The sequence below is a fragment of the Megascapheus bottae genome, chromosome 6 (genome assembly GCF_031878675.1).
Source record: "Megascapheus bottae isolate mThoBot1 chromosome 6, mThoBot2.hap1, whole genome shotgun sequence".
Lineage (NCBI taxonomy): Eukaryota > Metazoa > Chordata > Mammalia > Rodentia > Geomyidae > Megascapheus > Megascapheus bottae.
The window spans coordinates 26,417,844-26,434,582 of record NC_143514.1 but is presented as its reverse complement, the minus strand read 5'-3'; the positions used below and the strand labels follow the sequence as shown (position 1 = coordinate 26,434,582).

General features: G+C 37.5%; 1 pseudogene; it reads left to right on the top strand.

The window, feature by feature from the left end:
* Positions 1–6,050: 6,050 nt before the first annotated feature.
* On the top strand, positions 6,051–6,466 carry LOC150061590 (synaptojanin-2-binding protein pseudogene; annotated as a pseudogene).
* Positions 6,467–16,739: the final 10,273 nt, after the last annotated feature.

Genomic DNA, 16,739 nt, shown 5'->3' with positions numbered 1-16,739 from the left:
TATCTCCATATACACATATGCACACACATATAGTGGTAATATAATATATGTAGCAAAATATGTGTATGGAATAAAATGAAATATCATTGGTATGGGAAGGGTGGGACTTAGGTACACCCCTTCCTGTTCTGGGCCCTGCTGCCTCTGTTACATTTCCCAGGGACCTGTGTACACTTCCAGAAGTCCTATGGACCATCAGAAGTTTGGGGATTTGGGAAATATCAAGGCCTGTCATGCTGCATGTTCTTTGCATATAATATTAATTTGTCAAGATTTCTTGAAAGCATACATCCTGCATGGATCCTTCTCTTTTCAAACCCCACAATATAGTTCTTCCCTTTTTCCTTGTCATTTCCCTTCACCTTTCCTCCATCTGTAACATCATGTATATATTGTATTGTCTTTATCAGTCCCTATACCTTCTTCATTCCCTGGAAGTTCATGGATTTCTTAAGGATAATAACTTTGTCTTCACGTTATATAACCTACTAATAATTCATGCTCCTTCCACTCCACTCCATTCTTTCAGTTATGATATAGCCCCTGACAAGGAACAAGCATCAGTAAATATTGCTACAATGAGAAATCAAGGAGACATTTTGTAGTTCCTAGGCATTTAAAAAACATAAACTGACTTGGGCTTATTTAATCTATGTTGAGTAAGTTATGAATATTTAATTGTATATTACCTTGATTCTACTTTTTTAACCACAGTAGCTATGATTTCAATCCGTATGTGACATCATGGGAAATTTAATGGAAATACTTATGGAACACACTCCTCAGTCCATTTTAAATAACAATTTACAATGAATGGTCAAAATTATCACTAGTAGGACACCCTACTGTTCTTTGAATAGAAAAAGAGAAATATATTAAGAATCAACAGGAAAAATTAATTTTATAGCATAGCATAAAGAATAATGATTTCAAACTGCACTGTGTATTATTAGTTCATAACTACTATCTACAAAATGTCACGAAAATTAGATTTCATCTGGTAGATGAGGTTTCTCTCACTGGAAAAAAGTTTTTAATAAATATTAAGCATAGAAGTATTCAAGGATGATGAAGATTTTAGTAATTAAGCATTGTACATGTGGTTATCTATTTGACATCAAAGAATTAAAAACACACAAAAAAATTCTTAGCTAAATGCAGCTGCCAAAATGGTTGAGCTCACTATCTTTTGTGCTCTAAAGAATGACAATTCATCTAGTAGCAAATCTTTCTTCTCCATTCTAAGCAGTTAGAAGTGCTGTACATTAGGATAAATATGATTTTGAAGAAATTGATTCTTAGAAACAGAAAGCAGGTTCTTAGAGATTCATTTTTTCTCTATAAAAATATCCCTTTTACCATCTCTGGAAATTATGAAATAGAAATGGCAACAATGTGAAACTCACTATACACAAAGCAGCTTAGTTTTGCTGCTGTGCAACCCTAATTTGTAGGATTCTTTAAAAAAAATTGTCCATGGCAAGCAGAAAATGTGACCCCTCCCCCACTTTAAAGGTGATGAAGGTTAGCAATTCATGTATTTGATACATGAGAGGAATGAAACATAGAATTGAACTGATTCTGCTTCCGGACTAGCACACTGTACCTTTGACACTATTTTTTCAGCTTAAGTAGTTTCTGATAGGCATCTTTAGGTAGTGTAGAATAGTGGACTAACTGGAGAGTTTCCAATCAGAGAAATCTGAGTTTGACTTCTGGCTGATACATTTATTAGCATTTGTATGACCTTAAAGAAATAGCTTAAACTCACAAAGTCTTATTTTTCTCATTTCCAAAACCTAGAGGGTTGAGAGGATTAGAGATAATGTATGTAAAGCACCTAGCATAGTTCAGGCTACAAAGTAAGAGATGCAGTATATTCCAGTTACAATAAATGTGTTCTCTAATATATGCTGACCTTATTTTCATATTTAATGATTCCTGCATGATAATTATGAGTATTACATGGCAGTTTGAGAGAGGCAACATAAACATGTAATATTAATCATTACCCTAAAAGCATTCAAGACTGCTGTTGTACTTCTATAGCTGCTTTCAGAATTTTATTATCTTTAAGTGGTTGTGCAAAGAAGTTGCCATTCAACGAAGCAGGTTATGAATATAAATGCACTTCAATCAATGTCACCCCTTTCAATATTCTTATTCTTATTTTTTTTTTGGTTGGCCATGGGACTTGAACTCAGGGCCTGGGTGGTATCCCTGAGCTTTTTCGTTCAAGGCTAGGACTCTACAACTTGAGCCACAGCTCCACTACTGGTATTTTTGGTGGTTATTTTTTGGTGGTTAGTTAGAAAGTCTCATGAACTTCCCTGCAGGGATGGCTTCAAACTGTGATCTTCAGATCTGAGCCTCCCGAGACTTTCTTTTCAATTGTTCTTATTTATCCCTCCTTTCTGTAGCTAATTTGGGTTACTGCCATCCTCTCGCCATAATTTCTCCATCACCCTTATTGAATCTGCTATGATTTTCCAGGCAAGTAAATGTGTTAACACTGTATTTAACTGAAATAAATGTCCATAAGGCTCTACGTAATAGTTTGAGAATGCCTTCAAGAATTAAGTAACCCAGATTTTAATGCCAGTGCTCTCTAACAAAAACTATTTTTAAGCAATGCTGAAGATTTTCTGATACCAGACAGTTCAGATTCTCAGAAAAGTGAAGATAAAAAATGGATGAATGAGCAGGAGAAGAATGAGTGGATGGATAGATGGAGTTATGGGTAGCTGGGTAGCTGGATAGGTAGGCAGGTAGGTATATAAATAAAGAAATAGTTAAATCCAAGCAAAAATCTGTGCATAGATAAGTAGACCTGTTTTATGAGGTTTGAACTAATTTCCAAAATATTGCGATCAAAGTTGTGCTCTTCATTCTGTATGCCCAAGGCAATAGAGTTGAATTTTTATTTTTTTATCAGTAAAATGAGGCCAAAAAACAAAAATCAAACAAACCCATCCTATTTGACCTATTTCACGGTTGAATTATGAAGCAGATAAGATACACAAGGCATATGGAAGAGCTCTACAAATCCAATACTTTTGTATATATAGCACAATTTTTAATAGATGATGCAGTTGACCATAAATGGCTTATTCCTGTAATCCTAGCTACTCAGGAGGCTGAGATTTGAGGATTGTGGTTCAAAGCTAATCCAAGCAGGGAAGTCCATGAGATTCTTATCTCCAACTAAGTCCAGAAAGTCCAGAAGTACAGCTGTGGTTCCAATGATAGAGCTCTAGACTTCAGCATAAAAGCTTAGGGAGAGCACCTGGCCTGTGAATTTAAGCCCCAAGATCAGCACAAATAAAGAAAGAAAACAAGGGTGCTGAATACATTTGCAGTTTTATCTAGTAAAGAAAAAAATACTTGCTTTCAATCTTACACTTCCTTTGCTTGAGGTCTCATTACTATGCTTTCTTCTGACACCTGTTACATAGCTAGAATCCTGCGTGTAGGTCTCATTCATGGGCTTCAGTCCTAAATTGTTTCATGATTTATTATTGTGATGCTCAAAGTGTTTTGTTGTAACAATGCCATGCCTGACTTCATTACTAGTAGCTAAAAATAAGTATCTTCGCTTATTTTTTATTTTATCAAATTTAGCAACATTTCACTTACTGAGTCTACTAAAGTAAAACAAAATCCATATAAAACACCTGTGATTAGATTTCTTCTTCATTGTTTGTTTCAAGTGGTGCATCTGTGATACATGAGGGCCCAGTATACCAGCAGAAAAAATCTAAACTTAGATTTCTAGCATATTGTTCAAGTGAAATTAAGTGTACTTCTGCATTTAACAAAACACACGTCATGAAAGTTGGGTGAAGCAGTTATCCTTTGCTGCATGAAAAAGTACCCCCACACTTAGTAGTTTACAACAATAAACATTTACTCTCCCAGAGACTTTCTGTGTCAGGAGTCAGCTTACTGCTGTTGCTGGCTCAGATGCAGTCAAGCTGTTGCTGGGGCTGAAGGATCCACTTCCAAGATAACTCACATGGCTGTTGGCAGGCCTTAGCAAACCCGTTTCCAAGCTCATCTCATTCATGTGCTTCTCACCATATTGGCCTCAAGACATGAGTGTCCTCAGGACATGGCAGCTGGTAATGAGAGAACTGGAGAAGAGGAGAGAATCTGGCAGGAAATGCAGCAGAAAAGGTGTTCAAGACAAAAGTCACAGTCTTTTTCTTTTCATAAGTAACTCTCAGATGTAACATCCTCTCATTTTTTGTCCTATTCTGTTTATTCAAAGGAAATCATTGGTCCAGCCCACATTCAAAGAAGACAGGGATGGAACAAGGGCATTCATATAAAGAAGGGATCGCTGAGGGACTATTTAGCATTTATCTATGCAGGCATATAAATGTTTGGCCTTATGATTACTTGAATTTTATTGCAGCTTAGACATGGCATGTTCTTTATTTCATTTATTTTATTTTTTATTTTTTTACCAGTCCTGGGGCATGAACACAGGGCCTGAGCACTGTCTTTGGGCTTTCTCAAGACTAGAGCTCTACCACATGAGCCACAACAACACTTGTGGCTTTTTCTGTGTATGTGATACTGAGGAATCAAGCCAGAGTCTTCGTGTATGCTAGGCAAGCACTCTACCATTAGGCCAAACTCCCAGCCCCATGGGTTTTTAAAAATTATTTTTAAGCTTTGCCAATGATCTATGGAAAAATAAACTAGATACCTACTGTATTTATCACAGAAATATCCTGAGAAGCTAATTAAAATTACTCAAAAATACACTAAAAATACAGTCAAGCAAAAACAGCCTTTTAATCTCAATAGACCTGTAGTATGGCACAAGTTATATGTATGTGTCTGAGGGAACACAGCACCTGAACTAATTTCCAAGCTCTTGCAAAGAGGCAGGCCTTGTGTTGTATGAATGAAGTATCATTATTTTCTCACCCAGGCCTGACACGAAGACCTCTCATCTTAATTTACAGATGAAGAATCTGAAATCAAGTAACTCCTTCATATCATTGCAGATGGAGAATGGCAATGGATTGAGGATTAAAACCCAGGTTATAAGAGCAAATTCTTTTTTTTTTATAATTTACTTTAATATCACCATAGGTATTACAAAAAGATTCTTCTACAATTTTCAAGTAGTTGCTTCAGCTATTACTCTTCTGTCTCTTCTACCAAAGCCTTTTTCTTGCAGGACTCTAATGCTGTGGCTGTCCTGCAGAGCTGGGCACTTATATGCTGAGAGGAGGGAAGAGACACCCGAGAACAGGATGACTTTTACACCCCACTTCCAGAAGCTTGAGAGAGACAATCCTCCAAAATGCTCAATGTCGTAGGCAGTGAGGTTGTTTCCCCACAGGATCTGACTTTCTGCACACAGCTCTAGCTGTAATCCATGAGTGTCCACACTCACAATCATACCCACAACTCTGTTATGTATTTACTTTTGGTGGTCTTGGGGCTTGAACTTAGGACCTGACCAGTGTCCTTGGGCTTTTTCCTCAAAGGTAGCACTCTGCTACTTGAGCCATAGCACTACTTCTAGCTTGTTTTTTTTCACTCTCTGTTTGTGGTACTGAGCAATCAAACCCAGGCCCTGGTGCATGCTAGCCAAGCACTCTCCCACTAGGCCAAAGCTCAGGGGCCCTAAATCTGTGTTATCTAACATCCAGTGAAGTCCAAAACTCAAGACCTGGTGGAAATCAAAAGTGATGTGCAAACAAGAAACTTGTTCTTTGATTCGATGTCTCAAAAATACCCATTATTTTAGGCGGGCAAGGTGGCTCATGCCTGCAGGTCTAACTACTCAAGAGGCTGAGATCTGAGGAAGGACAAAAGACTGTGGGAATCTTATCTCCAATTAGCCACCAGAAAAACCAGAATTTGTGCTGTGGTTCAAGGGATAGAGTAATAGCCTGGAGATGAAGAGCTCACTGACACCACCTAGGCCCAGATTTTAAAATCTCATGACCAGAAAGGGCCAAGCTCGGGTGGAGGCGCGGAACTTGATTCACCTTCACCCCTGCGGTATGTCAGCCGAGCACGAAATGATGAACGGGAGAGTGGATTATTTGGTCACAGAAGAAGAAATCAACCTGACTAGAGGACCCTTAGGTAAATGGCCAAGACCTAAAGAACCTGCTGCACCAGGATGCTGTGGATCTCTTTCGTAATGCAGGCTATGCGGTGTCCCTGAGAGTGCAACACCGGGTGCAGAATGGACCTATAGGACATCGAGGTGAAGGGGAGCCAAATAATATTCCTGTAGCTGTGATGTTGTTGCCAGTGTTTGCTCTCACCATGGTAGTAGCCTGGGCCTTCAGGAAATACCGACAACAGCTTTGAAAGACTTGCTTTCTGCCAATGCTTCCAATGAACTTACATTTTTTTCACCCACCCTCCCTGCTATTTTTCCATATCTTTCCCCCTCTCTTCACAACCAACACATGATTCAAAGTGACTGATTCCTACCTATAAGAGCAAATTCTATGCTGTGTCCACTGGCACTTCATACTACACTATATGTAATTGTGTCAGGACTGTATTTGCATCCAGAAATGTGTAGTGAACAAATACCTTAAGGAGATTGACTATACCATAGATTTCTAAAATCAAAGAATGTTAGAGCAATAATAAGTGTCTGTGTACATAAAAGCAAATGTGTACATAAAGCTAAATTGTTTCCCTTAGAAGTGACTATGTTTATAGACACCCTTAGGATGGGACCCAATCAGGATCCAACATCAAAATAGGAAATTGGACACTCAGAGAAATTAAGCACACCTATAGACAAAGAGACTATCTGAATCTGTAAACCAAAAGAGGGGTCTTCAGAGAAACTAAACTTGATGTTGGACTTGTAGCCTTCAAAACTCAAGAAAAAAATTCTGTTTCTGCATCCACTTTGTCTGTGGAATTTTATTATGATAATCCTAGAAAACTAATAAAACACATCTTCTGCTGGGCCTGGTGGCTCACAACTGTAATACTAGCAACTCAGGAGGCTCAGATCTGAGGATCCTGGTTCAAAACCAGCCTGGACACAAAAGTCCATGAAACTCTTTTTGTTTTTTATTGTTGGGATAATGTATAGAGGAGTTACAGTTACATTTGTCAGGTAGTAGGTGCACTACTTTGCGCACATTGATACTCCTTCTCATGTTTTTGTCCCTGTTTTCCTCTCCTTCCCCCCTCTCAATCATCTTGTTTTTCCCCCTTCCCTTTCCCATTTCAAATAATCAAGTAAACATATATACAATATACAGATAACAAAGTCAGGTTCAATAACAACATGAAATTAACCATAAGGGCAAAAAAGGGGAGGAGAAATAACATAGTACATTAAGAACAACAATCATATTTACCTCCAAATAACCACTAGAAAACCAGAAGTGGTGCTATGGCTCTAGGGGTAGGATGGTAGCCTTGAGCTGAAGAACTTAGGAAGAGCACTCAGGCCCAGAGCTCAAGCCAAATAAAAATCGACCAAATTAAAAAAAAAAACACATCTTCTCACACATATATTACATACCATAAAAGCTGTATATAAAATGAGATATAAATATAGACATGTATGTATGTCAGAAACTCCAGATAAAACAGAATTTTCTACTAATTACTAAATAACCTTTCATATGTCACCCTAGAAATTGTATTAGTTTAGCCAGTATTGGACTTGATTTCTTCACCTCCTGTTTTCTCAGAACTTTTGAAGCCTTCTGGTATTAGGTTATAAGCAAAGGAAATTAGATTCAGACTCAGACAAACTGGTTTTAAGTCTCAGCACTGTCTCTTGGTGATGAGCTTAGGCTTTCTAAGTCCGTGCTTCTTTGTTTTTCAACTTCAGCTAAGATTTCTTGAGTGTCTACTACAGGCCAGACTGCATGGATTGCCTTGGCATAAATCATGTCAATTTGTAAAATGTGATAACAATGCCATCTAGCAGGATAGCTGGGATGATCAAACATGATAATGCATATGCAAGGATTTTGTAAAATGCACATGCTTGTACAAATACTGGGGTGCGTCATCTTTCTGTTTTCTACATCAGTGCTTCCAAATGATAAAACTGTAATTTTGACCTTAGAAACAACTGCTCATGTGGTTTTATTCTCTGGCTAAATGATCCAGAGATAATCTTAAAGTTATACTTCTCTTGTCCAAGTTCAGCTTTAAACCTATCACTCCCCAGTGTAGAAACAAAGCTTTCCAAAGCCTGAATAACATTCAACATACTTGCATGATACATAAATTTAAGGTCTTCCTCTAATGAGCCTTGGCTTTTCTTTCCCATTTTACTTTACATTGTATAATCTGCACCCATTTTCAATATAGTGAAATGGCTATTTTCGTATTCAAGTCCAGACTTCCTTCCTTATGTCCTATACTGGAGATTCTCCTATCTTTGTGATCGGTGTGATATGTAAAGCCTACGTACGTAGTCTAGATCTCAGCATGTTCTTGAAGGGTAGCTGTTAATGTTCTTACTAGTACTGATGATCATTTTACTACCCTTAACCATTGCCATTCCTTCCATCCCAGCTGAATCATTTATGTAAATCCTACAAGTTACAGGAAATTTCACTTTCTCTTACATGCCAATTGTTTAATACCCTAACCTTTTCTCAGGAACTTCAGCCATTTTCTATGAGACATAGAAATGATATACCCATACACCAAACCTTGTTGTGCAATTCCTTTTAGGCAGAACCTATATTAGAAAGAATACCTTAAATAAGATGCACCATTCACATGGGTGTGAGATGTCTAATGGGAAAGATGGACAGTGAATCAGCCCTCATCATGTCTCACCTGAATTTTATGGATGCCTCCAAACTAGTATATCAGAGGCCATGTTGGTACCTCAACACAACAGCATGAATGTCATCTAAAATGTACATCAGATGTGCCACTGCTCTGTCAGAATACACACCAGCCAATTTTACTTGGTTTCCATGTACAGTGGTCTCTAAAACCCTACTTCACCAGGCTCTTCGAGACACTCTTAACTTTCTTACCTACTTTGGTATTTCCTTGATTATTCTTCTCCAGTCACATAGGGCTTCTTGTATATCCTCAACCCAACAGACTAGCTTCTTCCCTCTACACTGAGCAATCCCACTACCTGCAGGACCCTCTCCTGATATCTGCTCAGCTTTCCAGTGAGCTATTATTATCTTTTCACATTATATGTGTTTCAAGTAGAATGTATATGTGCTATATACTAGCTAGGTAGTAGCAATAGACTCTCAGAATGCCACGTGTTACTTTGTGATTACCTATAGTTTTAAGGAGATTTTTGCTTTTAAATTTTACAGAAGTAACTCAAGTACACACAAACTTCATGTTTTTGAGGCTTCTCTTTTGTGCTGAAGGCCTTGACATACATAATGAATATTTGTTGCTGGCAAAACAAATACATCTAAGAATATATTAGGGAGGTAAAATCAATCAGTAATGAATGAGAATCTACCATCTGAAGTATTCTTACAAATTTATAAAAATAGAAAAAAATACTTTAGTTCTTAAGCTTCCTATAACCTCTTTGGAAAAAGCAACAGAGAAAATAAAACACATGTAAGAGCTGGAAGATAGCTGCAAAGGTGACCATTTAACTGCGACCATTTAAAAACAAGGGTGTTATTCGCTCTCAACTAGACAAGCTCTCTCCACACAGTTTAATATTGGATTAATCAGAAATTCAATTAACCAGATGAATTCAAACTCATCCACCAACAAATGGCTTTTTCTTTCTCTTCTAGGCATCCATGTTGTTTTGTGTCATATGAAAGGCAATGGACATAATAATTGAAGCCAGACTTTAAAGCCTAACACAGTTATTTACTAACATGACCCCCACTCTCTTTTGTCCCCCTCCCCACATTGATGGATTAAGACAGGGGCCACTCTGTGTTCCTTTGTGAGAAATTTATGGGCAAGATGACTGATTGACAAGTGGAGCTTTTTCTCTTCCTAGGGAAAAAGAAATTTCCAGGGTCATGCTCCTTATATTTGCAAAGAGCTCTAAAAGCTCCAGAGAGGAGAAAGAGTCAAAATTGACTTCTTGCTGATGATCACAAACTTTACGACAGGCGAAAGGGGAAGAAAAAGGAGCTAGAGGCTGCGATGCAGAATGTCAGGATAACTACCAAGGAGGATGATTTCAAAACAGGCCTCTAGACAAATGGGAAGTTAGATACTCAACTAGAAACTGCAGTCATTAAGTGGAGGCTGCCAAACCTGACAAACTTCAACCCCAATCAAAATAGGGTCTGCAATAGCAGCCTGTCAAGAGAGAAGGGTCACATTCTACTGTGCTGTGTGGATGGCTTTCTTTGCAAAAGACACAACGTCCATCAGTGTTCCCATGGACTTGCCATTCCTTCACTATTATTCTACAGAGGTCTTATACGTGTTGCAGTTGTTCCAGAGGGGAAAAAAAACCTCATATTGCTAATACTCATATTCATGTGCCATCACACTAAATCTGCATTCTAATACTCATCTTGATTTATTCATAAGGACCTGCAAAATTCATGCTTTAGTGAGGAAATGTTTTAGGCTCCTCATCTCTCTTTTGTGGTCACTTGAAAAAAGTGAATGACCAAAAGGTGGAAGTTTTACATTCCATTCATTTCTGGAAGGAAAAAAAATGAGCCCTGTACATTTTAGATCTTCATTTCTAGCAATAAATTCCTGGATTTTGAAGAGGGATATTTTTAGCCCTGAAAAATAATCTTCTTTAGAAAAAATAGCTGAAAAAACTAGTTATATTGGTATGTATTTAAGCCTTTATATTGAGACAGGAGATTATTAGCATAGTGGTTTGAGAAAATAAGTAGGATTCCTGTTTAATGAAACCCATTTTCATTACTGCTTGGCTCCGTGACTAGATAGCCAAAGGCAGGAAGGGAACAGAAGCCAGTGGTGAATGGAGCTGTTTGAGAGCTATCAAGAAATGAGCGGATTACTCAGAAGTCAGTAGGAGACAAAGTGAGAGCTGATGGTTACGTGGAAGGACATATAGACCTGGAAAGTGATGAAGACAGAATCTGAGAGGATGGTATAAGAAAAGCATCACCTCCAAGGTGATTAAACCACGCATTGACTTTCGCAATGCTTTACAGATGCAGATTCAAGTTAGAGATCTCATCCTTTCCATAATGTTACCACTGGTAAACATGACATGTTATCATTGAGAATGGAAACTTAGACTTCACTCTGCAATTCCCAGCAATTCATTTCAGCTTGGAAAAAGCTCTAGTTTTATAATCACAGTTCAAAAAACATGAAAACCATGTGTTTAGCTTTGTGCAAACAAAATGCCAAATGCATAGAAATCATGAATTGTTAATGACAATGTAAGTAAGAATTTAAGAAGAGGAAATTGCATTTATTAATATACATTCAGGGAGTAACTTTTAACCACAATACACAGTATGGATGTAAGATCTGGATCATCTCCCAAAAAACACAGTTGAAATCATGACAGCTCTGTCTGTCCAACTATAAATGAAGAGTAAACACACAGTTCACTTTGATGAAGCAATATTAAAAGGTGTAATGCACTATTAATATAAAGGGCACTAAGTTATTCAAATAAATGAGGTCCTTTAAATGAGAAATACCATAAACTTTCACACTCATATTTCATACGTGATCCCCAATTGTCAAGCATATTCTGTAAGACATATTTTCCCCATAAATCATTTTCAGAACTTAAAGTTTAAAAAATCCCCGTGCCCTGGAAAACATCAGGATGATCCATACTATATAATTAGTGGAGAATGGAGTTGTGCTAGTCCCTCCTCTAATACCAACACTGTCATCCAGCCTCCACAAACATTCAATCAAGTCATCCTCTTGTTTATAAATCAGATGCAAGTCCAAATCCTGCAAGGTTAACTTGTTCTTCAAATAGCTACACTTCTAGCATCATTTCTCAGCAAACTGGAAATACAGAGATTCAACAGCTTTCTCTGTTGTTGCTAATCTTCCCATTCCAAATTATGCTGCTGCTTCTATATTTTCTGCAACATTTGCTCTTTTTCAGGTGGAGCTGACAACTCTGAGGTCACACTGGGTCTTCAGTGGCAAGCTGACAGTAGGACATGGCTGTTTGAGCTAAGTTACTAATAAGTGAACCCATGGAGTGTCATATCATTAGCGAATGTATCATTAAAAGCATCACCTCCACAACTTACTCATTGTTCTTTGCCCAGCCTGGCCCCTGCCTTGAAGGCTTAAAATAAAGAAACCATGCTAACCTAGTGAAGGGTTTGTACCAGCTAATTAGTGACCCCCTTCCTGCATATTCTACTCTCTCTATTGCATAGAGAAACAGTACTATCCTCCCACCTCACAACCATAATTATGAATGGATTTGTTTCCGGGGAAAGGAAGGAGATAGGAGCTAATGATTCAGATAAGGGAAGTAAAATTCAGGCTCTGAAGGGGTGCAGCTCCAGTTCAGAGATTCAGAATTCAATGACTACCCTGTTAGTGATTTGGGGTGATCTTAGAAATTGCCATTGGAATCAAGTATCCCGTGATATAAGCCCTTCAGTTATTTCTGTAAGCCGAAGCATATTATTTTCTGTCTCTGAGCCCCATGTTGGATTTAGTAAATGGAGATAACCCAATATCTACTTCTTCTGATAAAATACATATGAGGCGTTAACAAAATGCCTGCCTATTATTATTATCAGTATTCCTAAAATGGTTCAAGTGTGTCTTCCTTAGAAACTCTACTGGAATATGCTCTAGGCTTTACTTTTGCCATGTCATTGACAGCTTGTGTTCAGTTCACAAACTTTTCATCTCCAAACATTTCAAAGCACATATTGATCCAAGCCCTTGAGGAAAGGCAAGTAAAATCATACAGTTTCAAGAAGACTTACTAACAATGTTATCTATAGCTGAGCACAGGGCCTCACACCTGTAATCTTAGCTTCTCAGGTGACTGGGATTTGAAGATCATGGTTCAAATCTAAGCAAAGTGAGTTAATCATGTTGTAAAATAGTGAAGAATTAGACATGAATGTATTCATTCAATACACATCTATTGAAAATGTATTACATGCCACACATTAGATATACAGTGGTGAATGAGATATACATTCATTAAAGTTGTGATAAATGCTGGTCAGGAGTCATCTTGAGCCATGGAAGTTTTTTCTTAGGGAAATCTTTGCTATTACTCTGATTACTGTCATGATGATCACAAACTTACTGCCTTTCACTCAAAAATACTTTTTATCCTAAATGGCCTGTAAACTCTCTAGGGAGGTTTTACTTAAGCCTCTGTTTAAGGTGATCACAGGCTTTCAGGCTATGTGTCTTATTCCACTGAAAATCCAAGCAGAGCAGAATTTAGTAGAGTAAGCCCAAGTTAGATTAATCTCATAGTCATAATAAAAACTATACATATGTGAAAATGCAATCAAGATATTTAAGACGGATGAGATGAGAAGATGGGGAACAATGGAATACACATTAAACTCATATACTGATATATTGAGTTGAAACTCCTTTGTACAACTACTTAAAGATGATTTAAACAAAAATTGCTCAGTGGACAATGTGACTGTGACTGCCCTCTACATTACCCTGACAATAAAAATTTTTTAAAATAAAATATAAAAAAAGAAATCTGAAAAAATTGCTCTGGCTGTAAAAGGAATGCAAATCAAAACTACATCAACATTCTACCTCACCCCAGTTTGAATGGCCATTATCAGATGCTGGCAGGGTTGTGGCCAAAAGGGAACACTACTACACTGTTGGTGGGAATGTAAACTGGTTCAACCAACCTGAAAAGTAGTGTGGATGTTCCTTAAAAGACTAAACATAGTGCTTCCCTATAATTTACCAAAGCTACTTCTGGGCACTTACCCAAATGATCACAAACAAGCCATACTAAAGCTATCAGCACAGCTGTGTTCACTGCAGCATTATTTACCAACCAGATGCCCCTCAGTAGATGAATGGATCAAGAAGATGTGATATATGAAGTTATTATTTTTTTTTCTATATAGTTTATTCCCTGTTGTCACTGTATTCAATTTTGGTATCTGGTAAATTGTATACATTCCTATTTGAATTAGGGAAGGGAAGGGGAACAACAAAATGGAGAGAAAAAAGACAAAGGCTGAACCAAAGTAATAGTAACATACAGAGACAATATGCTGGAAATGAACTCTATAATATGAGGGTAGGCATTGGGGGTGGGGAATAGATGAAAAACATGGAGGGATAACAATGTCCAAGAAGAAATGTACTCACTACTTTATGCATGTAACTGTAACCCCTCTGTACATCACCCTGAAAATAAAGTTGGAAAAAGAAAAAAATGTGATATATATATACACACATGTATACACACACACACACACACACACACACACACACACACACACACACACACAATGTTATTCTATACTTCCACCAGAAAGAATGACATCACCTCACTGGTAAGAAAATGGAAAGACTTGAAAAAAATCATATTAGTATAATGTGAAGTTATTTCTTTTTCCTTTTCTTTTTTTCCTTTGGCTTCTCCCCCCGTCATCACTGTTCTTGATTTTGGTACCCCGTGTCTCATTTATACATTTATTTGATTTGGGGAAAGAAAGGGGAATAACAAAATGGAGAGACAGAGGAGAAAAGGTGAATTAATGCAACAACAATACTCACAAGACTCTGTATTAGAAATGAACTTTACAACTTGGTGGCAGGGAGTCAGGAGGGAGGGAAAGTGGGAGGACAAAATGAGGGAGGGGTTAATAATATTTGACAAGAAATGTACTCCTTACCTTACATATGTAACTATAACCCCTCTGTATATCACATTTACAACAAAATTAAATTAAAAACCTGATAAAATAATTGAAAACAAATTCATTTTCAAATACTACTGTCTTGGCTATATTTCTAAGACTTTAAAAATAACTAACCCTCCTATCTAAACTTCCCACCAGAATCAATGAGCAATACACTCCAATGGTTACCAGCCCCAAAGCATCACATACGCGAATATAGATCCATGTTACAAATGGTAGCACTTACTCTGCCTAATTGAAATGGGTGAGTACTGAGGAACAAGGGTAGAAGCACGATTTGCCTATCTATCATTGTGACAAATGGACAGTTTGTCACTTTGCATTCGCTTAGCACTGTAGGAAAAGGGTCTAAGTTCAGAAAAAATCTATTTCCCACAGAGCAATTATCAATTTTAATATTAAATTTTAAAATGATTTTTAATTTATCAACTGGTCCTTGAATTCAGGGTTGGAACTGTCAGATCTCTGCCTTGGCTATTAGGCTGATGATGGTTCATGTCCCAAATCCATAGATAATGAACGTTTTGAAAATGCGGAATGCACAGCATTTCTTTTTTTTTTTCCTCATTGTAAATGAATTGATTTTTTTTTTTTTTTGCCATTAAGGAGCTGTTGAGCTCCATGTTTCTTTCTGTCTCCTTTTTGTCTTTTTTGATTCAAATGCAAAGCCAAACATTCCAAAATAAAACCCAATTTTAATGAAAGCTACCTGATCCCTCAAAAAGCGATATCCTCCCATTTCAGGGAGACTTTGAACGTTTTCTGCTTTGAGGCTGTGTTGAAAAAGCAATAAAACAGAGGTGAGCAGCTTTCATGAGAGGGGTCAGGAAAGTATCGGTCTCCTTTCGCCCTTCAGTCTAGTGACAGTGAAACTTCCCTTTGGTCCACAGTTCAGAATCCAAGAGAAAATTTGCATTCAGTAAAACCACCAACCTCAGTCAACTCATTCTCACCAATTCTCATATGCAGGAAGAGCAGGGTGACCAGGAGACTAGTATACAATCCTTGGCCCTGACTGGTCACAGGGAATGCCGAAATGTTTGAGGAGCTCAGATCCTAGGATGCATTAGAGTTCTCTTAAATTAACAGAACTTGAATTTTCTGCAGTGCTTAAAAATCAAGGTCCACACTAAGATGGTGTTCTAATCAGACCTAAGGTGGTACTATACTCTCTAGGACTAAGACAGAGATTCCTACTCAGATGTAAGTTCTTTCTAGCCAGCTCTGGGATAAAAATATATAATGAAATGTTTAAAATTCTCCTCTAATCAGTTGAACTAAATGCAAGATCAATATGTAATCATTTCTCTTCATTCACATAACTTATAAAAACCTGAATATGCCATGATTTCTTTTGTCTACCTTCCAGAATTGCATTCACATTTTCAAAACTCCATTGCATAGTAAGAGAACTGAACAAAGGAATTAATAGTTTATTGTCAAGATTAGTGAACACACAGGTAAGCTAGGAATATGCCACCCCTCTTTCAAGGCAAAATGAATCTTTCCATGGGCTCATATGAAAATAAATAGATCCAGCTATACAATAAATCATACAATTTTCCCTCCTACTTAATGGGTCCTGATAGGCCTAAAATTGTTTGAACACACATATGGCACTGGCTATAGATGCTTCATCGTCTCGGACACTTTTTGCAATGCTTCTCACAGAAGATGCCCCAAAATATTACATGAAAGGAAAGATAAAAACATGAGTGTACAATGTACACATGTATACATGAGTATATACATGATTGGAAATCCAGCACAAGACTGTTTAATAATGCACAGTGATCCAAGACAGGAGCACCGAGAAGTGAGAATTCAATTATGTAAAAAGTGTGGTATTTTTCCCCCAAAGAAAAAAATTTTCAAGGCCACTTTGTCTCCCCTGAGGGG